Source organism: Podarcis erhardii, assembly GCF_964252035.2.
Source record: "Podarcis erhardii genome assembly, chromosome: 10".
Classification (NCBI taxonomy): Eukaryota; Metazoa; Chordata; class Lepidosauria; order Squamata; family Lacertidae; genus Podarcis; species Podarcis erhardii.
The window spans coordinates 35,518,470-35,545,844 of record NC_138500.1 but is presented as its reverse complement, the minus strand read 5'-3'; the positions used below and the strand labels follow the sequence as shown (position 1 = coordinate 35,545,844).

At 41.7% G+C, this 27,375-nt stretch overlaps 1 protein-coding gene across 16 annotated transcripts in view; it reads right to left on the bottom strand.

Annotated features, from left to right (window-relative positions):
* The window catches only part of ANKS1B (ankyrin repeat and sterile alpha motif domain containing 1B), a 332,378-nt gene that overhangs the window by 50,966 nt on the left and 254,037 nt on the right, over nucleotides 1–27,375 (bottom strand). Inside the window, exon 1 of one of the 16 annotated variants that reach the window (XM_081878198.1) lies at nucleotides 20,663–20,804. The exons of 12 other annotated variants lie outside the window; for them this stretch is intronic. The gene's annotated coding sequence lies outside the window, so the exon portion shown is untranslated. Of the gene's footprint in view, nucleotides 1–19,988; nucleotides 20,333–20,530; nucleotides 20,618–20,662; nucleotides 20,805–27,375 lie in introns of those variants that run through there. 3 more of the 16 variants (XM_081878211.1, XM_081878200.1, XM_081878212.1) reach the window with 3 other exon arrangements.

The window sequence follows — 27,375 nt, the reverse complement described above, 5'->3', positions numbered from 1 at the left end:
TTCAGAATACTGCCATATATAGTGGTACCTCCGGTTGCATACGCTTCAGGTTACAGTTACAGATAGGTAGCCGTGTTGGTCTGCCATAGTCAAAACAAAATAAAAAAATTCCTTCCAGTAGCACCTTAAAGACCAACTAAGTTAGTTCTTGGTATGAGCTTTCGTGTGCATGCACACTTCTTCAGGTACACTGAGACAGAAGTCACCAGCCCCTTCTACAGAAGTCACCAGACTTCTGTCTCAGTGTATCTGAAGAAGTGTGCATGCACACGAAAGCTCATACCAAGAACTAACTTAGTTGGTCTTTAAGGTGCTACTGGAAGGAATATTTTTATTTTGTTTTGACTATGGCAGACCAACACGGCTACCTATCTGTGGAAAGAGAAGCTGCTGAATTGCAACTTATTACCAAACTTAAAACCATGGAGAGACCTGGTCTGAACAAAGACATTGGATTCTTATCTCATTATACATGACAAAGCCATTTTTCACCTTCTCACCCCTTGCTTTTTCCTGTAAGACCTATTGCAGTCGTTAAGAGTCGTCAACAGGCTCATCACAGCTATCTGCCAATCATCCATTCCCACCACCCTTCTGAGTATTACCCCTCCCCACCTTTTCACTATATAGAAGGGTCTGGTGACTTCTGTCTCAGTGTATCTGAAGAAGTGTGAATGCACACAAAAGCTCATACCAAGAACTAACTTAGTTGGTCTTTAAGGTGCTACTGGAAGGAATTTTTTTATTTTGTTTTTCAGGTTACAGACTCTGCTAACCCAGAAATATTACCTTGGGTTAAGAACTTTGCTTCAGGATAAGAACAGAAATCATGCAGCGGCGGCGCAGTGGCAGCAGTAGTCCCCATTAGCTAAAGTGGGGCTTCAGGTTAAGAACAGTTTCAGGTTAAGAATGGACCTCCGCAATGAATTAAGTACTTAACCCGAGGCACCATTGTATATGCATTTTAAAATTCTTTCCTACTCGATTCCACCCCCCCATCCTTCACTTTCTCTCACTTAAATTCTGAATTCCTATTTCAAGTTTGATAACCTTTTCTCCATAATTTCCTCTCTCCTACTCGGTTTAACAACCCACCCAAATTCCTTTTCACATAACTGCTTTGTTCCGTCCATTTTCTGCTTTGCTCCCTCCCACCTGGCTCAGCAATTTAATCTGAATTTGCAGCTCATTCTGCTCTGTACCCAGCTTACGGGTGGGAAGAAAATGAGAAGAGAGGAAAGAATGAAACTGAAATGCTTCAAGGGATAGAAAAGACAGTAGAAATTGTGAGAGGATCCACAGTGAAACATTATCAAATGGAGCTAGTGCTCTTTTTTTACTGCAGATTAACATATGAATGTGTCACTTTACTGTATAGATTATAATGTACAGTGGTTAGGCTCAGTTAGTTCAGCTTGCAAATAACCAGGAATTTTCATGAACTTTTCACCAATACTACTCCAAAAGGTGTAGTAAAAAAGTAGACGGAAATGGTAAAAATTCCCATATTTCTCTCTAAAGAAGTTTCCTAGATTTCTCACAATATGAAGTTTCTAATGCACTTAAATACAAATACAGTATCATATTGGCCTGAATATAAGCCTCACCTTTTTTTCCCAAATTCTGACCATGAAAAGTTAAAGTGTGGCTTAAATTTGCAGCCTTACAAAAACTGGTTTTTATGATATCGCTGCTGAAACAGAAATACGGTAAAATGGAACGGGTGTGAGTGCCTGCAGAATTTTAAGGGAGTGGCTTATATTCGGGTATTGTCTTTTTTTCTATTCTCCCCTTGAATTTTAAAGGTGTGGCTTATATTCAGATGCAGCTTATATTTGGGCCAATACAGTATATTAAATATAAAGTGGTCAAATATATTTTGCTATATCTCTCAAGTATACAGTAATAATGATGGTATTTTTCTGGATAGAAAGTCAAAAGGTATATACAGTAAGGAATAATTTAGAATGTGGTAATTTCTAAAGGCTGAATGTGTCAATTTCTTGCGGTTATGAATGCCATCCAAATCTCTTCATGTAAATTATGTGCACCCTGTAAAAATTAAATTTAAAAAGATAACTCTGCAGCTGTCATAATTATTAATAAAATTCTAACATTAAAAAAAATGCATTAACAGTATTCCATATTACTGCCAACTCAGGGCTGGCCTGCCCATGAGGCATAGTGAGGCGATTGTCCCAAGAGGCAGGCTGAAGACAACTGAGAAGGGTGGCAGATCCAGGCCCTGGGGAACACACCACTCACCATCATCTGCAGCTGTTGCCTGCCACTTCCTCCGTCTCCTCCACTTCTCCAGCTGAGGAGACCACCTCCATAAGGAATTCCTCACTATCCCATCCCAAGAGCTACAGCCTTGATGTTGCTCAAGCTGAAGAAGATAATTCAGTTCCCTGAATAGGTGACATACCTAAGATACTTTTGCCTACTATATTATTATGATCTGGAGTGGAATAGATTACTATCTGAGTACTATGACACCAAATACCGGGAAGGGGGGCCACTGTTTGGATGTCCCTTCATTAATGGGGAGACAGGTCGGTGTGAGTTTACATTTTGCTCTGGTGTAGACAAATATCTCTTCTATTAATAGGGACCAGTTCAAAAAGCACATAGTGTGCTTCACTGACAAGAACAAAGGATTTATATATTTTAAAGATTTCCTTTCAAACACAGAATGTTCTCGATGCCAACATATGCTTAGATTTTGTGGCTCCTATAGTGGCAATTCATTATTAATTTTATAGGAAATGGTTCAGGTTTACTTTACTGAGAATTAGGATAGACCTATTTTTAAAAGCTTCACTGGCAATAAATAAACTAACTTCCAAGTTTCTATAGCAACCATCAAATCATATGTACAGTACATAGCATTACATTTTAAAAAACCCTCAGGTTGCACGTATAGAAATAAGTTAAATACAAAGTTGTCATACGAAATTATTGTTTTTCTTACAACACTGAAGTGAAAATTCACATTTCAGATAATGTCTTAAACTTACAAGATATGTAATTGTTCTACATGCTTTGTCAGAACACAAACAGATGTGCCAAGTACAAGATCAAGATTTTTTTTAAAGGTGGTTCTGTATCTTTGCCAACTGGAAGCCCCAGAGCAAATGACAGCAGCTGTAGTGCTCTTCTCTGGCAGCTGTTTCAATGACTTAGAATCACTGGAGCATAAGGACACCAGTTCATCCGTCAGCCCTACAGCAAGGTGGTGCGAGGCAAAACACAGCTGACCAGCTACATCCATGGTGCTCTGCTCCACAAAGGACTAGCATACAATGGAACAGAAGATGCAAGATACATACTTGGAAATAAAAGCATTAATTGGGTCAATACTCTTATTTCAATGTTACTCCTTATTCAAAACATTCTATAGATAAATTTATGAACAGTAAATTCAAAAAGTGATTCATTTACTCCAGTTCATTATGCGCTGAATGAAGCAGCAAATAATTTTGCCATGTCTGTGGTATTATGTTTCTCATGCATTAGTGGGGCTAATGACTAGAAAAGTAATTCAGTAGTTTAGATATTTGAATAACTTAGATATTAAGGTTGAAATCCTGCTGGCTATAGAACATACTTATTTTTTTCTCTCCATTGCCTATTGATCTCAATGTATTACCCAGGGTAGTAGACACTAAAGTACCTTTTCTGTTTAGTTCTTGGCACTGCATGCTGCTGATCCAGCAGAGGGAGAATGAAGGGAATTTACATACTCTATTTACACGGCATAAAATCCTACCTTCGGGCAGGTAATACTTTTAAACTTTCCTCTTTCTTACATAGCAAATTAGAAGTAATGTTTGAACTAAACCCAATGAAAAGTCCTTCTCTCTCGAGTGCAAAATAGTGCTATATTTCCCCCCGCTCTGAACATGTGCATCTCATTCAGTGAAACTGGTTGCTATGGGTTGAATCATCATGAATACTAAAAGGTAACACACCACAGGAAGAAACAGACATGGACCTAATTAATCCCCTGTGCTAAACAAATCATCTTGGTAAACTGACCCAGAGATTAAGTGGGGAAGGGCTCAGTGGAAAAGTTTACAATAAAGGGGAAGAATCATGCATGCACTATTGGTATAGATGGAACTGCTATTTTACTGATTTACCGGTTGTGACACAAAGCTTTCAGTTCAGCAGCCATTCAAGAGGCCTTCACCTGCCCCAGCTGCAACAAAACATGTCTCTCCCACATTGGTCTCTACAGTTACAGCAGGCACTGCAACCTTCCAACAGTTTGACTTCACCCCAAAGGCACATTCCCTCATTGTCTTCTGCCACAGGCAGATACCAATAAGGTCAAAGCTCAAGTGCTTTAACCAAATTAGGATCACTCTGGATTGTCCAGAAAAGCTCAGGAAATGTAGGTGATTGTGTGCAACAGGAGAAGGCTGAACTTCTTGTTCTTTGCAAAGAACACACTAGCTTTTTCCTTCTCCCTGAAAGATTTGTTCTTCCATGCTGGATACAACTACATACTGGTTCTGGAATACTGTTCCCATTTTCCATAAAATGGATTGTTACACAACACAACTGCCCATGTCATTTTGCATCTCAAATCTATTTTTTCAAGACATAGCATACTTCCTCTAGTCATGTCTGATATTGCTCCCCAGTTTGATTGCTTGACTTGAAAGCATTTGCACAACAATATGGTTTCAGGCACATTACCTCCATGGTCTCCCAAGTCAGATGGCTGCCAACCAACCAGCTTGAAGTCTTAGATAGCCACAGTCTAATGGGCTGGTGGAACATGGTGTCAAGGTCTTCAAAAGAATGCTCAAGAAAGCAGAAGTGGGGACAAAAGGCTGCAGTCTCTTGAGAAATAACTCCTCAATCTTATAAGGTGATGACAGAAGGAGAAACATACAAGAAACAGAAGAGATCTTCAATTGATTCTTAATCAGGGGGTGAGAAATAGAGTTGGCTGCAGACTCAGCAATATCAGAAGAGCTTGATGGTGATCAAAGTTATCAGGCAGCAGATGGGGACAGAAGTGACCAAAGGAAAGCAGAAGCTGAAATAGCAGAAGCTAACTATTTTGATTTGATTTCATAGAATTGTGGAGTTGGAAGGGACCACGAGGGTCACCTAGTCCAACCCCCTTCTTTTACTCTTCATGGGGCTAGAACTCATGACCCTGAGATTAAGAGTCCCATACTCTATGAATGGAGCTATAAATAACGTTTATCTTATGTTTATCAACATCCTGAAATACACAAGTTATTAATGTAAGAATAACACAATTGTATCCATCAGCTTGGCAAGCAATGGTTCAACATGCCATAGAAAATAATTACATTTTATTGCAGAAACTGGGGGGTGGGTGGAATTAACTGCCCCAGTAATAACTTATACATTTTATATGTGACTGCTGCTAACAGCAACCCATCTCTTCTTCCTGAAAATAAAGCAATACAGCTCTGCCTTGTTACTTAGCAACATAACATGTCACTGCTACTCTGGGAAAAAAAACTTGGTTTTGTGTCAAGAGAGCATTCATAAAGAACACTCCATTCAAATGTTCAGAAATTTATTTTAAAAATGAAAATAGTTTTGATAATTTGCATTTTTGAAACATCTTAAAAGATGTGATTCATAAAAGACACTAAGCAACAAGGTCCAAATCTGAACCTCATTTTAACATATATGCTTCTTGGAACCATTTTAGGAAAATGTGTATTTTAAAGGAGTCAATACAAGAGTCAGCACAAACATTATTCATATTATCAACTCTAAACAAAATGTGTGCCGTTGATTGCATATTTTAAATAGCTGCTTTACAGCCCAGAGGAAGAAAGCTTGGGCACTTTAGATGTTGCTGGATTCCAGCCCTAGTCCGTATGCCCAATAGCCAGGGATGATGGGACTTTTAGTTCAGCAAAATCTGGAGGTCTACAGTTCTCTCAGCCCTATGCTTAATTAAAATTCTCTGTGACAACTTTCAGAAGTCCATCAGATGTGGAAAATGAAATTGTGCTTAAATGTTTCCTGCACTGTGCTTCATCCCCATATTGCATTAGTGTTATGACTACACACTTTGGGGACCTCCACAACTTAGTCAAGCAAACCTGCCAACAAGCCTGTGGATAAACATATTATGCACCCCCTCCCAAGAAAAGGGATTATAAAATCCTTTGTAATCTCTAGAGATACTTAATTCCTAAAAACTAAATCCTATCACAAATATCCAGAGCAGCTACAAGAGCTCATTCAGGCAGTTAATCATCTTTAAGGAGTGGGGATGACCTTTTTGTTCTTCCTGCACAATGAATTAATAAGCAATTCTTAACCAAAGAGAGACATGGTGTAAGTGACTCTAGAACTGTTCTGTCAAGCAGATCTGCAATCATGTACAATAAAGTCAAAGAATAAAGTCAACTTTCTGGCAGAATTTCATTAGCAGCCATTAGGGTGGAAACACGTCAGAGACATATAGCAAAGATATTCTGGAACTTGTGATAATGAACAATCCAAGCCAGCTCACAAGAAAGTTATTTAAATGAGTGGAAGGGTGCTTTAAAATGGCTGCCCATGCCCCAGACTCTAAACCAAAAGTTGCCATTACTTTCCCAAACCAACTTTGTGTTTAATTCACTTTACCAACCGCCTGCCTTTAAGATCTGTTACTGTTGGAAAAGCCATTATTTAATAGCAATAGTATGAAGATTAACCATTTCTGAATGCACATATGATCCCTTTATTGTTACCATGTGTCATAAATAACACTGGGCAACAATTTTTTACTTTTTGAATGTTGTCTAGATTTCTACAACTGATTTAGGGTATTTTTGCACTGCTGAATCAGGAAATGGCATCCGTTTCTCTCCATCAGGTCAGGTTTTTGTGCTATGTTGATTTGAAAAAAATGAGATCTTGTGACAAAATCAATTAAATTTTTATGGCATTATCAGCTGATTTTTGTCAACACATATCATCCTAAATATGTCTTTAAGAGAAAAAAAATGTTTTTCCAACAACATATATTGATTACCTGATAGAAACATCGATTACTGTAAACTGAATGGTGGAAATTGATAAAGGCAAGTGCACGTAAATTGCATGTTGCTTCACCTTTTTTCAAACATCAGGGCTTGAACTTCTGTTTCTTGGAACTCCTAGAATGCTCAGCGGAAGGAGGTCTCTCTTCAGAGTCCAACAGTAGTCAGCCTTCATGACTGCGTCCCAGCGACCCTGATACCTGGTCTCCATCTCTTTCATGTCCTGATGGAATCTCTCCCCCTGCTCGTCACTCATTGAACCCAGGTTCTCAGGAAACCGGTCCATATGTGACAATAGGTAGTGCATCTTGATGCTCATGTTGCAGCCCAGGTTTCTGAAAGCAGTCAGCATGTTGTTGACAAGTTCTGCGTAGTTTCTGGCCTTATTGTTGCCAAGAAAGTTCTTCACTACCAAAACAAATGCCTTCCACGCTTCCAGTTCCACTTCGTTCATTGAGTTTCCAAACTCTGGATCTCTGATGAGCTGACAGATCCGAGGATCGTCAAAGATGCCAGCTTTCAACTTCTCCATGATCAATCCTGGAAAAGCCTGGCACAAGTAAGTGAAGCAGTCACCATCCTTGTCCAGAGCCTTGGTGAACTGCTTGATTAAGCCGAGCTTGATGTGCAGCGGTGGGAAGAGTATTCTGTCTCTGTCCACCAGAGGGTCGTTGATGACGTTCCTTTCTTTGCAAGGCACCAATTCCTCCCGCACAGGCCAGTCCTTCTTCGTGTAATGCTGAGCACGGTCCCTACTATCCCACATGCACAGAAAACATGGGTACTTGGTGAAGCCAGATTGTTGTCCCAACAAAAAGTTCACCATCTTCAGGTCAACACAAATAAACCACTTATGCTGATCATATCCAATTTTCTCCAGCACATACTTCACCACTTCATAGTTCTCCTTCAGTGTACTCGAGTGAGCCAGGGGTATAGAGGCAAACTGGTTGCCATTGTGTAGCAGAACACATTTCAGTGATCGCTTGCTGCTGTCAATGAACAGTCTCCAATCTTTGGGTTCCTACTGTGGCACTCCAAGCTTGAGCAGAAGCTGCGCAATATCTGCACAGTACACCAAGTCCTTCTCTTCCGAGAAAAAACGGAGGTACTCTTGATGCCTGTTGCGGAAGAAGCTGATGCGAGCACTGTCAGAGAGGCAGTTTTTTTCCTTCAATCTGGATGCCAACAGTTCGGCAGAGTCCTTTGACAATTCTTTGTGGGACGGCTGCCCCATTAACTTAGTTTTGATCCCCCAACTTTATGCTTTGCTGCACCAATTTATGGAAGATTTCGAGGTTTTATGACTTCAAACTGATTCCTTTTCGACATAATCACCCAGAACTATCGGACCTGAATACTTCTTGTCATTAAAATAATCATTTCCAATCAAAACATTTATTTGACATGGCATTTTGCCCCCACCAACTTCTTCTAAAATGCTCCACACAAGCGTACATGTGAACAAAAATGTAAAAAAAATGACATGTGGCCATAGCTCAAAAACTTGACTTGATTGAGCAAAACTAATGTGATTTTTGGATTCAGCGCATCAGATTTGTCCTAAATCAACTGAAAAAAATGCAGACAACAAATTTGTTGTTGACCAGTGTAATATAAGGATTTTCTAGGTTTATTTAATACCTTTGAGACTATCTGCACAACGTACGGTATCCTGACCTCATGCTATACTGATCCCAGGGAAATAAAAATAGCCTTGCGGACTGGCTAAAGGGGAAATGAGACATTACTTTGAGCATCAATTGAAATATAGATCTTAGGTCCAGTTCATCTGTATGGAACAACATAAAATATGTATCAGGCATCACAAAGTTTCACAGGCTCTCTAAGGCTTTCTTTCTTTAACTAAAGTTTTAAGTAGAAGCAATACAAAGAACTGTGAAGGTCAGATCTGGAATATATTAATTTGGATGGCAGGCATAGCATACATAGAGGTACATCTACATTTCCTTCCCTGCAAGTAAACTAGGGAGAAACTAGGCTTTATTAAACCTGGGCCAAAGACCCAGTCTGGCACACACTCATACCCCAAGCATTTGTGTACACACATGCAGGCTGGGAGCTTCAATGGCACCCCTCTGGAGGCTTCACCTGGGGAAAAAAGTCTAGCCCCCCTGTAGCTATGGGACTGCTTCAGATGAGAGACAAAACTCAAAATCATCTTTAAAAAGTACTAGTAGAATGCCGTCATTCTATCTACTATGCTGAGTCCATAATGATTCTTGAAACCAGGTAAATGGTACACTCTTGGGAGCTTATGTAAATAACCCCAAATAACTGTACACTTTAGGAATCTAATGCCTGTGAAAGCATTCTAGATATGCCTCTGTTTTCTGAGCCCTGAAAACAAAGTTGACCATGCCTGCCAAATAAGAAGCACAGTGTTTATGATATAGGCTTGATTCACATGCCCACATGGAGACGAGATGTGGACTGAATAGATCTAGGCTGAGCCTTAATCATTTGTTATATTTACAATTATGTTTTCAGCCCACTGAGGCCCTCAAGGTGATTCATGTAAGAATCTTTAGCAGTTCAATAACTACAATATACACAGAAGTCCTCAGAAATACAACACTGAAAGTTTAGAGGGCACACTGATCCAGAAGCTAAACAAGAACTTTATTGTCTCTCTCCATCAAGAACAGGTAGTAGATGGTAACTCCTGATGCCACCCACATACGACTTAGGTCCAATGTCACCTAGTCACTATACTATATAATGACACTATCCACACAACTACAGTCACGAGCAATTGTACAGCCCACACCGGGGGTCCAAAATGAAACTCAGCATAACAATCCTGCTGGAATAAGATTTTACAAGGACCATTCTAAAGGACCCGACAGAACAAGACAGCCTGAGTCGAGCACCAAGTGATGCAGTCATGTTACTAGATCACCATTACCCACTGCCTTGCAGGACATCTTCAGAAGAGAAAAAAGCTAAGGAGTAAACCCTACACAAATCCAGAGTTGAGTCCCTAAGATGGTTGGATGATGTCTTGTAGACCTCCTTCCAGCAACTACTGCAGCCAAGTTGGTGCCAAATGCATTGGTCTGCTTTCCTTTAGACCATATTAGCAAGGCCAAGAGGGAAGTCTTGTCATCTGGGAAGCCCAGAACCTCCATACACACTAGAGGCTTGTGCCCCAGAGATGTCACTTTGGTGCTACTAACGCAGCAAAACATTCCAGCTGAACTATTTAAAATTTTTAAAGATGATGCTGTTAAGGTGCTACACTCAATATGCCAGCAAGTCTGGAAAACTCAGCAGTGGCCAGAGGACTGGAGAAGATCAGTGTACATCCCAATCCCAAAGAAGGGCAGTGCCAAAGAATGTTCCAACTACCGCACAATTGCACTCATTTCACACGCTAGCAAAGTTATGCTTAAAATTCTACAAAGAAGGCTTAAGCAATATGTGGACTGAGAACTCCCAGAAGTGCAAGCTGGATTTCAAATGGGCAGAGGAACCAGAGACCAAATTGCAAACATGCGCTGGATTATGGAGAAAGCCAGAGAGTTCCAGAAAAACATCTACTTCTGCTTCATTGACTACGCAAAAGCATTTGACTGTGTCGACCACAACACACTATGGCAAGTTCTTAAAGAAATGGGAGTGCCTGATCACCTCATCTGTCTCCTAAGAAATCTCTATGTGGGACAAGAAGCTACAGTTAGAACTGGATATGGAACAACTGATTGGTTCAAAATTGGGAAAGGAGTATGACAAGGCTGTATATTGTCTCCCTGCTTATTTAACTTATATGCAGAATTCATCATGCGAAAGCCTGGACAGGATGAATCCCAAGCCAGAATTAAGATTGCCGGAAGAAATATCAACAACCTCAGATATGCAGATGACACAACTTTGATGGCAGAAAGTGAGGAGGAATTAAAGAACCTCTTAATGCGGGTGAAAGAGGAGAGCGCAAAATATGGTCTGAAGCTCAACATCAAAAAAACTAAGATCATGACCACTGGGCCCATCACCTCCTGGCAAATAGAAAGGGAAGAGATGGAAGCAGTGAGAGATTTTACTTTCTTGGGCTCCATGATCACTGCAAATGGTGACAGCAGTCACGAAATTAAAGACGCCTGCTTCTTGGGAGAAAAGCAATAACAAACCTAGACAGCATCTTAAAAAAAAGAGACATTACCTGCTGACAAAGGTACGTATAGTTAAAGCTATGGTTTTCCCAGTAGTGATGAATGGAAGTGAGAGCTGGACCATAAAGAAGGCTAATCGCCGAAGAATTGATGCTTTTGAATTATGGTGCTGGAGGAGACTCTTGAGAGTCCCGTGGACTGCAAAAAGATCAAACCTATCCATTCTGAAGGAAATCAGCCCTGAGTGCTCACTGGAAGGACAGGTCCTGAAGCTGAGGCTCTAATACTTTGGCCACCTCATGAGAAGAGAAGACTCCCTGGAAAAGACCCTGATGCTGGGAAAGATGGAGGGCACAAGGAGAAGGGGACGACAGAGGACGAGATGGTTGGACAGTGTTCTCGAAGCTACCAGCATGAGTTTGACCAAACTGCAGGAGGCAGTGGAAGACAGGAGTGCCTGGCGTGCTCTGGTCCATGGGGCCACGAAGAGTCAGACACGACTAAACGACTAAACAACAACAACAATGCAGCAAATACAAAATGGGAGGCAGCAGTTACAAGTTACCTGTCTCTGCAGCCACAGCAGGCGCTGTGATTCTCTAGCAGGTTGACTTCACCCCCAGAGGTGCCAACAACAACTAGATCACCAGAAAATGCCAGTATGATTCCCCCAGTCATTATCACCAAGACTTCCAAGAACTAAGAGCTGTTGACCCTATCTGCCTAAGAAAGTTTGAGACTTAACTTGCTGCCCAATTTTATTATGTAAAATACTTTGAGAAGTCTTTGCTAAAAAGTGGTACATATTCCAAATAAATAAAAATTCAGCTCACCCAATGTACATTTAATATTCTCCCACAAAGCTCTCCAAGGGGGTAGGCAACTGGTATAGTAAATAGCAGCCAATTTGGGACTTTTTAGTTTAGAGAAAAGGCGAGTAAGTGGTGGCATGACAAACGTTTGTAAAATTATGCATGGCATGGAGAAAATGAATTTTAAAAAAGGTTTTCTCCCTTTCTCGTGATGCTAGAACTCATGGGCACCCAATGATGCCGTCCAAAGTGGCTGGGGCAACCCAGTCAGATGGGTGGGGTTCAAGTTATTATCATTATTAGCTGAATGTTGAAAGACTCAAGACAGATAAAAGAAGCTACTTTGTCATGCAGCACCTAGTTAAACTATGGAACTTGCTCCCACAGGAGGCAGTGATGGGCACCAATTTGGATGGCTTTAAAAGAGGATGGGGCAACATGGAGGATAAGGCTATCAATGGCTACTAGCCATGGCTCCACAGTTGGAAGCAACAATGCTTCTTAATACAATTACTGGCAACCACAGGAGTAGGGAGTGCTCTTGTGCTCAAGCCCTGCTTACAAGTTTCCCACAGGAATCTGGTCGAGCATTTTGGGAACAGGATGCTGGACTAGATGGGCCATTGCCCTGATTCAGCCGGCTATTCTTATGTTCTTATTGTAGATAATTAGTAAGCATCCATTGCCTAGGCAGTAAATAGGGAAATCATACAGAAATACCCAAGCAGCCTTTTTAGTTTCCTATAGCAATATTTGAGAAAGCAGAAGCAGTTAGTTAAATGTACATACAGACCCTGCAGGCATTTTCTAAAGGGCTAATAGCTCACAGTCCAAGGGCATACACTTCTCAAATGGGAACATGAATATGATGAATGCTCAAGGACCAATCTTGATTAATTCTGTTCATATTTCCAGAAACCAAACTAACAAAATACCAAATCAAATATAACTGAAATAAAATTTCATACGAAATAGCTAATTAAAGGACCAAGAGTTCAGTTCATATCAGATAAACAATATGTCTGTTATAACTGTTTTATCATTAATTATTAATGTCACTGATTTTTAAAACGAATTAGAACTCAAAACTGTCCTATCATTTTACAGAGTAATCCTAATTGTGTTTTCTTATAAGATTATTTGAGCTCAATGGGGCTTATTCCCTAGTAAGTGTCTTCAGCTTTGCAGCCTTAATGGTCTTAATTCATTAACAGTAACTGCAATCCTAAGCCCTCATATTGATGAAATGGTACAGTGGGCAGGGGAGTTTACAGTTCTCCTACCCACAGTAACAGGTAGAAAGTCCCACAACAGGGGGTTTTGAGAGCAGAACACCAGCTGTTTTGGATCGACTAGATCCAAAACCTTAAATATTACACAAAGGACCTGATTCTCAGGTCCCTTAACCATTGCCAGCCTGAAGCTGACATGGTGAAAAAGGAAGAGGAAGAAAACGCCAACTACCACTAGCAGGGCATGCCTAGGTGGCAATGGACCTGCTGCCCCCTTCCTGCCCAAGCCCAGTAGATGGCTCTGTCACAGTGCTTTCTGTCTTCATTACTGCAATACAGAATCCATATAACTAAACATACATGGTAGGAGAATGGGTCCAGTATACCTATACTGTGAGCTGTGGTCAAAGACGTTCATATGGCATTATTATATAGAATTCCCCAAAATTCATATTATTATTTCACTTTTACTTTCTGAGCCGAATATGTTAACACAGTGGAGAAATCAGATGCCAACAAGTTCCCGGGTGCATTTGCAGCCTGAATTACAGCAACAAGGAAGTGCAAAATCACTTGTAACCATTTCACTAACATTGACCTAGTTCTTCTCTCCCTTTCCAAAAATACAAAGACAAGTTTTCCCCAAGGCATTCTGGGGCCTGAGGTGCAAAATCTAATAGTACTAAGGCTTATCTAGGGAAAAATATAATAATACCTTAAGTAGCCAAAGATGCCTTGCACTTCCTTATGACAGGGATGGCCCTAATTGCTGTTATTTAATATGTAGCTAATAATGTTATTTAATATGTAGCTATGTAATAAGCTACTTTGGGGTTGATTATACGTTGTTGTTGTTGTTGTTGTTGTTGTTGTTGTTGTTGTTGTCGTTACCTCGCTCTGTACATTAATTAAGCAAACAGGAGCTGTTGTTAAACCGATTCAATGTCTGGAAGGTGGATATGGGTTTACAAACTAAAACTGAATCAAGATGACATGAAATTATGCTTGGTGAAGGGCCAAGTGCTTCAGGACTATGCAATCTGCTATCGGTGGTATATTTGTTGCTCTACTGGAGCAGCTCAACCATTTACATTTCCTTCAAAACCCACCGCTGCTGTTGAATAAGCAGCAGTATGGAGTGTTGTTTAAATACATTTATCTGATTCTTCAGCTGTGTCTCTTTGCTAAAAGCCAGGCCTTATAAAAGTTATCCATGCCAGTTACCCATGTCTTTGAAATTTCAAGGAGTGACTACCGTAGTATTCTGTGTGAAGAGCTGCCCTTGAAAATAGTTTAGAATCTACAGCTAGTGCAGAATCCCAAAGGCTGCCTACTGGTGGGAACTGGCAAATGAAGCACATTGTGTCAACTGCACTTGCTGCCAATGAGCTTCCAGACCCTATTTAAGGTGTATGTTCTTACCTGTAAACCCTTCATGGCCCCAGACTGAAATATTTTAGAAAGCTTCTGTCTCTGTATGAACTGTTTCACCTTTCAGGATATTTGTGGAGCATAGAGGGCAAGCCTGGTTTTGTGTAATGACTTCCCCTCAGTGTTCAGCCTGCTTGGTTGCAAGTCCCAACAGTTCAAGAAAGCCTTTGGTTAGAAGTTGTAGGTTTTACTGTTTAGAATTTAAGTGTTAATTTTGTTATATTATTTTAAATTACTTTGAAGAGAAGTTCTGACTGAGCTGCCACAAGCAGTTGTGAAAGATGGAATAGAAATATTTTAAGTAAGGGATCTGCCTGAAATTTAAGATATGCATTGGGGGTCCTTTTCTAGGTGCCTCACGATTAGGGCCTGATATTCAGAGACTTTGGGGACTGGAGATACAGCCATTATGACCAGTGGTTTTGATAGCCTTATCTTCCATGAATTTTTCTAATCCATGAATTTGTCTAATCATTTGGAAATGACCTGATCCATCCAGATTGGTGGCGACCTCTACATCTTCTGGGAGTGAATTTCATGAATTCCATAATTTAACTATATGCTATGTGAACAAGTTCCTCCTTTTGTCCTTCCAGAATCTTCCAATAGTCAGCATCACTATTATGAGAAAGGGGAAAAAACTCCCTTCCATCCACTTCCTCACACCACTTATACACCTCTAACATGTCCTCTCTTACTAAACATTTTTTTCTGAACTAAAAGGCCGCAAATGTTTGAATCCTTTCCTCATAGGGGAATTACTCCAATGCCTTGATCATTTTCTTTCCAATTTTCTGAACTTTCCAGCTCCACAATACTTCCAGTGACCACAAATATACACAATACGATGACTATTCCAAATATGGTTCCACCATAGGTTTGTATAGTGGCATTATGATATTGGCAGTTTAATTTTCAGACGCATTCTTGATTCATTCCTAGGATGCGACATCATTGCTGCTGCACATTGAGTCAACATCTTCATTAAGCTATTCACTATGGCCCCAAGGTCTCACCCCTGGCCAGTTATCACCAGTTCAGATCTCATTACTGCACATGTGAAATAATGATTCCCCCTATGCATTATATTATGTTTGCTTTTATTGTATCACAAGTGCATTGAACTGTAATTTTACTGCCCATTCACCTGGTTTGGAGAGATCCTTTTGAAACTACTCACAACCCTTTGGGTTGGTTGGTTGGTTAGTTTTAACCTCCTGAATGAATTTAGGCAGCTTGCTGATCATCCCTAACTCTAGGTCATTTAAGAACAAGCTAAAAAGCATAGGTCCTAATACTAATCTTCAGGGGACTCACTTTTCACATTCCTCCATTGCAGAACTGTTCCTATTCTCTGATGACTATTCTTTAACTAGTTACTGTTCCATAAAATGACCTACCCCACTTATCCCATAACTGATACTCAGGAGTCTTCAGTGAGGAACTTTGTAAAAAAAAATGAAAAGCCAAGTGGACAGTGTTTACTGGGAAGAAGCAGAAGGTGGTCGGTGTCTTCAGGCTGATTTAAATTACAGTTAGCTATAAACAAACTCAGATTCAGCACTAACCATGAAATGCTGAGAATTCCTATAGCCTCAGCTCTGAGATTGGTATTACCACCTTTCCATTCTGAGCCACTTGTAATTTTTATTCTACCTCTCCCAATACATCCTACTGGCTATTTATTTATTGAAGAAATTTATTAGGCATCATACAATGTACAGTATCTATCCATGGTGACTTACAACCTCAGATATAGCACTATATAATCGTAATAGCAACAAAAACATTGCAAAACATTAATTGATACATTTCAATATATCATGCCAGTGTCTGTAACTCCCAAGATTGGTCTAAACTGGACTGCCACTGAAGATGACTTGGAAGCTTTAGTGATTCACAAGGCAGCTGTCCATTCCTTTTTTTGTTTCTGGAATATGGACACATATTGCACCCGTGAGATTCTGGGCATAATTCAAGGTGCTGACTTTAACCTTTCAACCCATGTGCAGTCTGGGACACGCATATCTTAAGGACCATCTCAAAAAGTATCTGCTGTTCCTATGAGACATGTCCAGACAATGGCTTTTTAGGGGACTGAGATTTTTAAATAATAACCCCAAAGCTTTGGATAACTGTGATTAAGAATTACTTTAGACTTGCTGAATCAGGCCAATGGCCCATTTAGTCCAGAATCCAGTTCTCACAGCAGCCAAGATGCCCATGGGAAGCCCAAATGCAGGACCAGAGTGCAATAAATAGCACTCTACTTGCTTGTGATTTCTAGCAACTGGCATTCCGAAGCATACTGCCTCTGAGAGTAGCTTTAATAGAATAAACAATGGGTAAACTGGTAAGTCATAACCTAAAATTTCATTTATGATACTTCTTGATCTAGAGGTAGGTCCAAAAGATACAAAACCTATGAGATCTACTAAAATTGCATCACCAGCATTTGTCTTTCACTTGCATACGCATTTGACTCCTTTTCGGTTTTAACAATTTGTACAAAATATATTCAAAGTTCATACACAGGGTGGACTTTTTCCATTTCCATGTTGCCTGTACGATACTTTTCATAAAATTGGTTTCTTATTTAGTCTGCCAGAAATGTCTTATGGTGTTTAAATCTGCTAACATCTTATTTTATTTTCTGAGAGTCCTCAGTTTCAAGGTTTAAAACTTTACTGTTAATAGTTGTGATGTTACTGCTTAAAAAAAAAATCTCACTGACTCAATGATTCTACGTATTCCAGAGCCTAGTTTTATGCCAATGTAAGCACAGCGAATGGGCTTGTTGAAGGTGCAATTTGTGAGCTGCAACTTTACAAAGTTCAGCAATCTCTACTAGTGAAAATCATATCCATTTCTGAGGATATTATGCTGATAAAGTATTCTAGATATTAGACTTCCTCTCTTGCCCTGGTTGTTTTAATAGTCAGACTGCAACCCCTTATCTACCACTTCATTTTATCTTGGTGTTTTTTTTAAAAAAAAAGTTGGGGAGATGAAATTATAACTGATTTTTTAAATTGTTTCTCTTATATACCTTCTGAACCCTAATGAATATATAATGCATGAACTAATATAACAGTTCATTTAAAAATTCCTCTTGTGACTAAACTGGCCTATTTAAATAGCAAAAGTACATGCCCTTCCTTTTTACCAATCAAAATGAGTCAGACATGTCATTTGCATTAATTACTTCAGGGCTCTCATTCAGCAACAACTTAGCAAAGCTTATCTTTATTCACGCAACAGGTTTGAATAATGAGCTTAAAAAAAATACTCACATGTGAACAGTTAAAACACTGGTCTGCAAGATCACAGCCTGTGTGTATTTACATGTATCAAAGGGGAGAGAGAGCTAAACTTCTCCCTGACAAGCTGCACCAAATATCATTCACTAAAATAACTAAGTCTCCATTTTATAGCTTCATTAAAATCTTTATGTTGTCATTAGAATGGAGTTTTACTACATGGAGATAATTAAACATTGCAGGATCAAGATCTCCTACTCTGAAAAGAAAAGCCTTTTTGCTCTTTAAAAACCCTTGGACTTATATAGAAATCAACAGAAAAACCAAAGAACTACTCTTGTGACAGTCTCGTTCCCTCAGCACACCTGATAATGCAGATTAGGCCAATAAGGATTATAATCATAGATCCAAAATAGGTGTTGCCCACTGTGTCCAAGGGATAACCTCAAGGTTGATTAATGGCTTCTTGGCAAATAATAGTAGAAAATCTTTCCAAGGAACAATGGCATCAATTTAGTATTATGTTGCCAAAGCTAAATATTAAGGTTTAAAAGGTTTAGATACTGTCCACATTGCTACTAGATATATCATGACTTCATGCACACTGAAACACATTATCACCAGCTTTCTAAAATCACCCACTTCCCCAGACATGGGCAAAGGTGGCAATTTGTTTCAGCATTCAGGTGTAAATACACATAAACCTAAATGCTAAAGCTCTCAGAGTTATGTGGTCTACAGTTAGGTTTGTATAAAACATCTAAGACTGTTTTGTTCATTGTATTACTCCCACTATGTTACAGACTTTTGTGTGAGAAAACCATGTCTGAAGCGCAGCATGAGTATTTGTTGAGAGTACAGCTTGCAATAAAATAACAACTGCTGCACACTTCACAGATGATGACGTACATTTTCCCCTAGGAAATATATATGTACGTATACACCTACAGTCATGCAGTTGTAAGATACTGAGTAGCCAACCAGCTCAATAACTACTCACCCTAACAGAATCTCATTGAAATAAATGAAACTGCACCACTGTCAAGCAATTGTTTTTAAGGCCTAAGAGAATGCTACCTGTATAAGTATGTTGTCACATGGTAGCATTCCAGTCAGATATGGCTGGAATAAAGGTTTGCACGTTGTTTCCATCTCCCCTGTGTCCAGTTCATTCAAAAGGTGGGCCAAAATACAAGATATTTAATGGATGGCATTTAAAATGTCATTTTTTAATGTTATGGATGAAAGGATGCTTTCAATCAGCAGGTGTGCCAAACCTGAGAAGAGGCATCAAGCCCCTTTCTTTGAGAATATCTGAACAGAGAGGACGAAAAGAGCCTCTCTGCAAACCCGAGACCCCATCGCCCTCCACTCCTTGACAAGTTTGAGACCACAGCGAATGTTATCAAGCCCCCCTGTGCAATGTAAACGCTGACACAACCTCCAAACAAAACAAAACAAAAAAAAAGCAGTTGCAGGCTTCGCACGCTGCGTTATTGCTCTCCAGGGTGTATCGCTGGAAAGTACATGCCCACTTTTAATCACTGCTTAAAAATACATGGAGTGAGCGCACTGGAGATGAAGCGTTCCCGGTCCCCCTCCCCCAGCAAGACTCAGAGGCGAGGAAAAACTCGCCGCCCGCCACACGACAGGACCACTTCCATCAGGCGCTCCTTAGAACTACATGGCAGGCGAGGCACATCTCTCTCCTGCTCCCTCTTTGTCTCTCTGCAATTTTTTTCCTTTCCGTTTAAAAAGGCTATTTTTAGGCACCGGCGACATTCCAAAAGACTGCTTGTTTTTTGGAGGGGGGGGGAATGAGGGACGGAGGAAAGCTGCCCTTCTGAGGTGATGTCCACTCCACTGTGGCACAGCGCAGAGCCTGAAGAGCGAAGCGAGGCAGGGGCGGCCAGACGGACCCGAGCGACGAAGGCTCCTTCTCGCTCGGCACCTCCTCACCCTTTCGTCCAACCTGCAGCCTAAGAGCGGGAGCCCCCCTCGGCTGCCCGAGGCAGGGACCGTCCTTGGCTGAGCCCGGACCCTCCTCCTCCCGAGCCATCCCCTCACACCGCGACTCGCTTACTCATCAGTTCCCCGGCCGGGCGGTCGGTCGGTCTCACCTAGGCGCAGCGAAGCGGCGGCCGCGACGGTGGCGAGGCGAAGCCAACGCGGCGGCGGCGGCGGCGGGCAGGCGGGGGCTGCGAGCCAAGCCGGGGATATTTATATTCTGCAGCGTTTATCCCTCTCCTTTGTGCATCTTCCTTCCCCGCCGTGTGGCGAACGAGGCAGGGACGCCGCAGCGGAACCGAGCCGAGCGCAGCGCAGCTGAGCGCTTCCCTCCCTTGCCTGCCTGCCTCCCCCCCCCCCCCATCCATCCAGCCGCCGGCACCGCCGAGCGAGGGAGGGACAGAGGGCGAGAGGGAGCGAGGGAGGGGAGCGCGCGCCCCCCGCCTCCCATCCCCCGCCGCCGCCGCCGCCGCCTCTCCCCCTTTTCCCGCGCTCCCGGCCGCGTGCTCGTGCCGGAGTGGAAAAGCGGCCGCGGCCGCCGCAGCTCGGCTCCCCGCGCACCCCACCTCATTATTTCGTCCCGCCAAAGGAGGGCCGCGGCCGCTCGTCGTCACTCACCGGGCTCTCCCGTGCGCAGCGGAGAGGTCCGGGCCGTACGCCGCGCTGGTTCCGGCCGGGCAGATTGCCGATCTACCGCTGCGCCTCCCCGCCCCCCCCCCCCCCGCATCCCCTGTTACTATGGATATTCACCGTGTGTCTCCTCCGCTCCCGCCTGCACACGGAGAGGGAAGTGGCTGCCGGGCTGCTCGACGGGCGCCCACATACCGCCACCCAAAGCGACCCTCCCCGCTGCAGCGACTGTCGCTTCGCCGCCCTCGCCTCAGCAGCCAGAGGTCTACCTGACACTATCCCGCCAGGGCCGGACTCTCCCCGCTCCTTCGGCTTGAGGAGCTAAGGGAGGTTCATGAAAATGCTGATTACACCCTGCTGAGGCAGGGAGACGCAGAGGGAGGGAGGGAGGGAGAGAGGCCCTCACGCGCCTCCGCGCTGCAGCCTTGGGGAGAGAGGATCACCCTCAGGGCACCTACACAGCTGAGGCAAATGCCACCACTCCGGCGCGGAGCGTGACGCGCAGAGCATCCACCGCCACACAGGCTCGCGGAAGAAGCCAGACACAACTCAGTAGTAGAGTGGATTCAAAGGGCCGGGAGTAACGCAGTAGCCATTTAAAAGCGAACTGCGCCGCACCTGTAACCAGGCGGGGAGACTGACGCGCGTAGCTGCTGGCTGCACGAATCAAGGGGCAATTCTGATGTTGTGTTGCCAAAGCGAGGCAGTCTCTGCTTCTGTGTGTCCCATCCCACCACCACGGTTTCCTCCAGTAACATTTAAGCACTCCTACACACACACACAACACACACCTGCACGGAGGAGGTGCATTTCTACTGTGGTAGCTCACACGTTGTTAAAACAAAAAGGTTGGGTCTAAATTGCTAGTCCCTTTCTGAGATCCAGGGATGGGGAAAACACCTTGTGATTGGTGCTGCGTGCTCTTCCTATTCTTTTCTCACATATATAAGAAATGAAAAGGGACAAAGAAAGAAAAGGGGTGTGAAATAAAAAGTGAAAGGGATCCCAATTCTCTGGCTGTCAGTTACCGGTACATACAAAGAATTATTCCAAACATTTGCTCTATGATAACATTAAACTATTCTACTTTCTACAAACCAGCATTTCCCCTATTTTTCCCACTCAAATATGTTCACTTTCCATTTCACACAATAAGTCCAAAAGGGGATCCCAATTAATAATAATAATAATATTGATAAATAATAATAATATTGATTAATAATATTGATAAATGTCAGCAATAGTTTCAGCTTTATCTGCAACAATTTCAGCAAGCAACCCTGCCATCATACTAAATAATGGTAAACATTTCCCTCTTTGAGCATATAAGAGTCGCTCTGCTGTGATCATATCTTAAGATCATACTCCACAATCCCTTTCTTATTATTGGTCCACACCCAGCTCTGTATATTCCAGTTTCTACTTCCTGTTGCATTTGCCATGTTTTTCCAGCCTTAACTAATATTGACATTTTCATTGGTGTTTCTTCCACTCTTTTTCCAAAAAGAATGACAGAGATTTAATAGCTTTATAGCCTGGGATCATGTCATGTCATAGGTAGAACTCTTCCTCTCTCAATTCCATCTATGTCAGATTATCCAGATCTCTCTCAATCTCTGCATTTATAACTTTATTTTTGTTTTCCAAAATCTCAGCTTTATCATTTAGTTGCTTCATTTCTCCATTCACTTTTATAGCAGGTTCTTTCATTTCACCAGTTGTTCCTTCAAGTTTTGCCATAGTTTCATCTCTCAGTCCTGTCAGTACTTAGTCATCTACACCTCTATGTTATTTCTGATCCCTTTTTGCATTTCATTCATCTCTGCTTTAATTTCAATCCTTGTTTAATTCATCTTTCATCTGAAATATTCTATTTGTTCAGCAAATATCTGCTGAAGAATACCAACGGTAAGTGGTGTGTCCAAAGTTGCATTTTCCCTTGTACTTGCTATACTGAATATTAAGACTACTTAAAACATAAAGAACAGGTCTTCTCCCTTTTTTCATCCCTGTTTTCCTGTGCTGTTTTTTGATATTGCTAAAAGTTATGGAATGCCAAGTTGTGTGTCGCTAGGAAGAGTGTAATAGCCATTAAGCATTAGAGCATGCTCCTCCAATACTGAACTTCTTGGTTTATTTTTTGCATTGCTTCTTTAATCTAAGCCTAGATTCTCTTTCAACCCACTTACAGTATGCAGTGAAATCACTGGGGGATTTTTCTTGCTGTTTCAGAATGTCCCTCAAGTGTTTCTAGTTATTGGTCCTGGTACTCCCTAGTGAAGAACTGGCACTGTGAAAGCCACCACCTGAAAATGTTTTGAACCAACAGTAAAAAGAAGCCTTGTTGGTACTCTCAGAAAAGGCAAGCCTGGATTGTGCTGAATGCCAGGGCAACTGCAAGAGAGAGGAGTCTGTACATGCAATAATTCCCACATGCAGTCACCAGCTTTGAATACACATGGATGGGCCCTTTTGGAGGGCAGCAGCAGGGCCCCCAACATCACACCTGCACCAGGCACCATAAAAAGGTATCCCTGGAAAGCTGACCATGGGGGAGGGGAGTGTCAAAGGCACTTCTCCCCCAGGGCAATATTTATCCCTTATTGAAGTATTTGCAGAAAGTAGCTTCCTACCTCATCAACACTGATAATGCCAAGGTTGCAGGTTTGGGGAGATGTATATTTCTGCATTGCAGGGGGTTGGACTAGATGGTCCTTAGGGTCCCTTCCAACTCTACAATTCTATGATCTCAAATGAACCCACAAGAGAAAAGATGCATCTATTTAGGGAAGTTTTTAATGTTTGAAGTTTTAATCTATTTTTAGCCCTCTGTTGGGAGCCACCCGGAGTGGCTGGGGAAATCCAGCCAGGTGGGTGGGGTATCATCATCATCAACAACAACATCATACTTGCTAGGGAAAAAGGAAGGGCAAAGTACAGAGATTCGGAAGACCAGAATATAAGACAAGCAGGACAAGTACACTAAAGGAGAGGGGACGCCTACTGCCTAGTGTCTAAACTTACCAACCCCACATCTCTGACTTCATACAAATGACTTCATACAAATAAGATCCTTTACTTCCTTCAGTCCCTACAGCAAACAACATATAGTATAGAAGCTGCATTACAGAGGTTGTAACATGCGGGGGAAATGGTGGTGGAGGATCCTAAAGTAGCAAATTTCTATGAATGCAGAGCAATCGAGGGGTAGCAGTACCCAGGTTCTTCAACTTTTGCAAGTGCACAAAATTGCAAGTAGCCATGGTTATTAAGCACTCGCTTAACTCCTTATGAAACCACAGGAACTCAAATGTGTTTGGCTGGACTATGTGCAATGTGATTGCTGCAAAAATGCAACCCTTTCAGACTCTCGCTTGCCATGAAAAAAGGATAAACAGTGAACAAAATGGGAGAGGAATAATGGTCACTCACAGTAACAGGCACCCAAAGATGCAGAGGGGCAAATAAAACCTATATACTCTCTTCAACAGCTTCAGCTTCATTTCCTTCAGTCAACCAACTTTTTCCTACATTGATGTTTAAATAAATCTAAAATGCAAGAATTAAACAAAACAGCTACAAGTAAGATTCCCAAAGGATTATTTACTTTAGTAAATGTATTCCATTTAGCAATAAAAACATCTCTAATAAGGAAAAATGTAGCAAGGGAGTTAATTGCCTGGTAATTTGGCTTGTATGGAAATGAGTGCAAGGGCCGGCACTGGTCTCTTCCAGTTTAATATTTCCTCTTAACGAGTACTTTGGGTATTAAAGGTAAGCAGATTACTGGTGGAAATGAAATGAAATGTTGCTACATTTTGATAAAAGTACATAATTTCTCAGTTCCATGATCTTCTCTACTTCCCCACTTGCGCTAACCCCTGTGGGTCTGATATTTTTTCTTTCCTGTACTTGTTCTTCTCAAAGGCTCAGATATAATTTGTTTTTCTCATGTTATGCTCACTTCAGCTTTATGTGTTGCTTTTTCAAGACAGAACCTTAGTCATCCTGGTGGATGACTAATGCCAAGGAATTTGGGGAGTGCAACTGGATTGGTTACACTGGACCTCTCTGTGGCTTTGAGTATAATGAACTATAGGTCCCTTCTAGAGCAGGTGTCTGGGTTGGGTTCAGGAGGCAATTTCTGCAGAATTCCTGTTCTCAGAGGTAGCACTGTTTCCTTCGGACTGGCTAGGGCTGATGGGAATTGTAATGCATGACATCTGGGCACCAGACTGGTATATGGTACTGTCTTGTCTCATGCTTTTCAACATCCAGATGAAACTGCTGGGTAGGTGGGGAGTCATCTGGAGATTAGGACTCAAGTGTTATCAGTATGTAGATCACACTCAGCTCTACCTTTCTTTTCCAGCTCCTTATTCCCAGGGAGGTTGTGAAACCATTGAACCAGTGTTCGAAGCAGTTTTTGGATGGATGAGAGTGTGTAAGCAATCATCATTCCCAGGGGCATTCCAGGGTGGGAGAGTGGGGGGATGGCAGTAGATCATGATGCAGCACCATTCATTAGGTCAGTCTGTCCCAAAGGAGACCATGCTGCTGTGGTTTGGTTTTGTTTTTGAACTATGACTTAGCCCTTCACTCAGTCTCTAAGGAAACATTTGCCCATCTGCTGCTTTCCAGATGTTTTGGGCTACAACTCCCATCTGTCCAAAACATCTGGAGGGAATCAGGATGGCAAAGGAGATAAAGAGATAACAGATTTCTCGATTAATGTCCAATTCATTTTTTAAAACAATAATTTTAAACAAGAAACTTGTTCCCACTCACTGCCTGGAAACCCTTGGAGTTCTTTTCAGAACCAGTATCGGTACAAATAGAAGTAAAAGCATGTCTGGCAGTAATGGTGGACCAAATAAAATGGCTCAGGTGCGAACAAAGTGAGAGCAACTGGAAGGCAGGAAGTACAGTTAGTGGATAGCACAAGAACATCACTGTCCATGTTAAAACCAAACCCACCTAAACCTGAAGGGTAGAAGCACAAAGAAGTGCTAAAAACATTCACACCAAAAAGTTTTTTTGCACTGCTGTTCTGAATCTTTTTTTTTTTAAAGTAAGATTTTTCTTATTTTAATGGAAAAATAGATTAAGGAAAAAAAGCATGTGGTTATTGCAAAAAAAAGAAGGATGTCATGCATATACCCCATTTAAAATGATTATGATACAAATGTATGGATAAACCATAGAGAAAACAGTATAAAAGGTTTGTCTGGACACACCTGATATGGCAGAGTAGAGCAGTCTTCCCCATGGAATGAAACAATTACAGAATAGACAGCACACAGGTTTCAATGACAGAACAAACTTCTTCATAAAGTCACACAACCATTGAGCTGTACCCAAGAGAAATTAAAATGTAAGTACCAAAGGCTAACTAGAAAAGCTAGGACAGATGATGATTCAGTCCAGAATATCATCCTGGAAAAAACCTGATACAATACTACAGAGAAATGTAAATATCCCAGTGTTACAGCAGCAACACGAGTGCCAAGGACTAGAAAGTTCACAGATCCTTTTCTGGTTGTGATCTGTGTCTGTTCCCCTAGTCCTTGAAAAAAATGTGGAAGTTATTTCTAGAGAGGTCATCTAGTAATTGGGTAAGACAGCACTAGCTTGACTAATAAAAATAAGTTTGACCTAGAGCGCTTTAGATGCTGAGAAGAAAAATGAGGGCCAACTAGCCGTGAAGTTAAATGCAACTTTGCATTTAATGTGCAAGCTTTTTTTAAAAAAATGCATTATTACATGCTTCCCTGACAGTTATCAGGGTCTCAGCAGATATGGATGGGGATTTAACCCTCTCTCACCCTGCTATGGTTCTGAGGAAAAATCTTCCTCTGAAAGCACCTCTGAACAAATGCTTGGTAACAGGCTCAAAGCTAACATAGCCCTGGTTGCGTCTTCTTCTCTCTCCAATCCAATAAGCCACTGGCCTCTGCCCAAATTGCTCCCCAGAAACATCCTTTATGGGAGGCAGGAAGGCAGAGAGCATCTTTGCTCAGTGGGAAAATGATGCCCTGCAAACGATTCCTCCCATCAACAAGTCTCTTATCCTTAGCAGGCCTCATGTGCAAAGTGCTGTTTTCAGACTAGGGATGTTAGGTCCTGTAGTCCTAGCCCTGTGGGAAAATGACTCCATGTGCACAGTTCCCAATGAAGAGGGCTTAGAGCCCAGTAATCCAATCTCATCTTCCACCAGCAATCACAAAGCAACACTATCACCACCACCTTATTCACTTTAGAAAGAGAAAAAGCACTGGACCTCTGAAAACCAGATGTTCCAACAGCTGTGCAGGGCTGTTTAAAGTTCTTTCATAAACAATCCCACCCTCCTCTTTGAACCTCTGATTTCTGGAAATTTAAAAAGTAGTATGGTTCTGTTTGCAAAAGGGCTCAAATACCTTGTGCTGTGCTTAAAAGTCCCCAAAACTGAGGCTTCAAAGTGCACAATCAGCTGACTTCATAGTTATGTCAGGTGACTGGCAGGTGGGGTCTTTTTTTAAGAGCTTATGTGTATAACCTATGACCCCCCAACCCCCCCCCCAACAATCTACTAGTCTTATATTACATCCTTCAAGGATTTTGACTATGCCTGTTTTTTAGTCCACTGCAAATAGAAAAAATGACCCTTCATTCATGACTGGTGGACTGTATTTGGCTTGTGACCAGCAAAATAGAGAACTCAAAGGAATACAAGTCTATGCCAGATTTATGTTAAACTAGATTGCATTATCTGCTCCCTTGAGTATTGTCTTTCTGTCTTATAATGGTCTCTCACACTGCACAAAATATAGCCCATAACATTCAGTAACCTT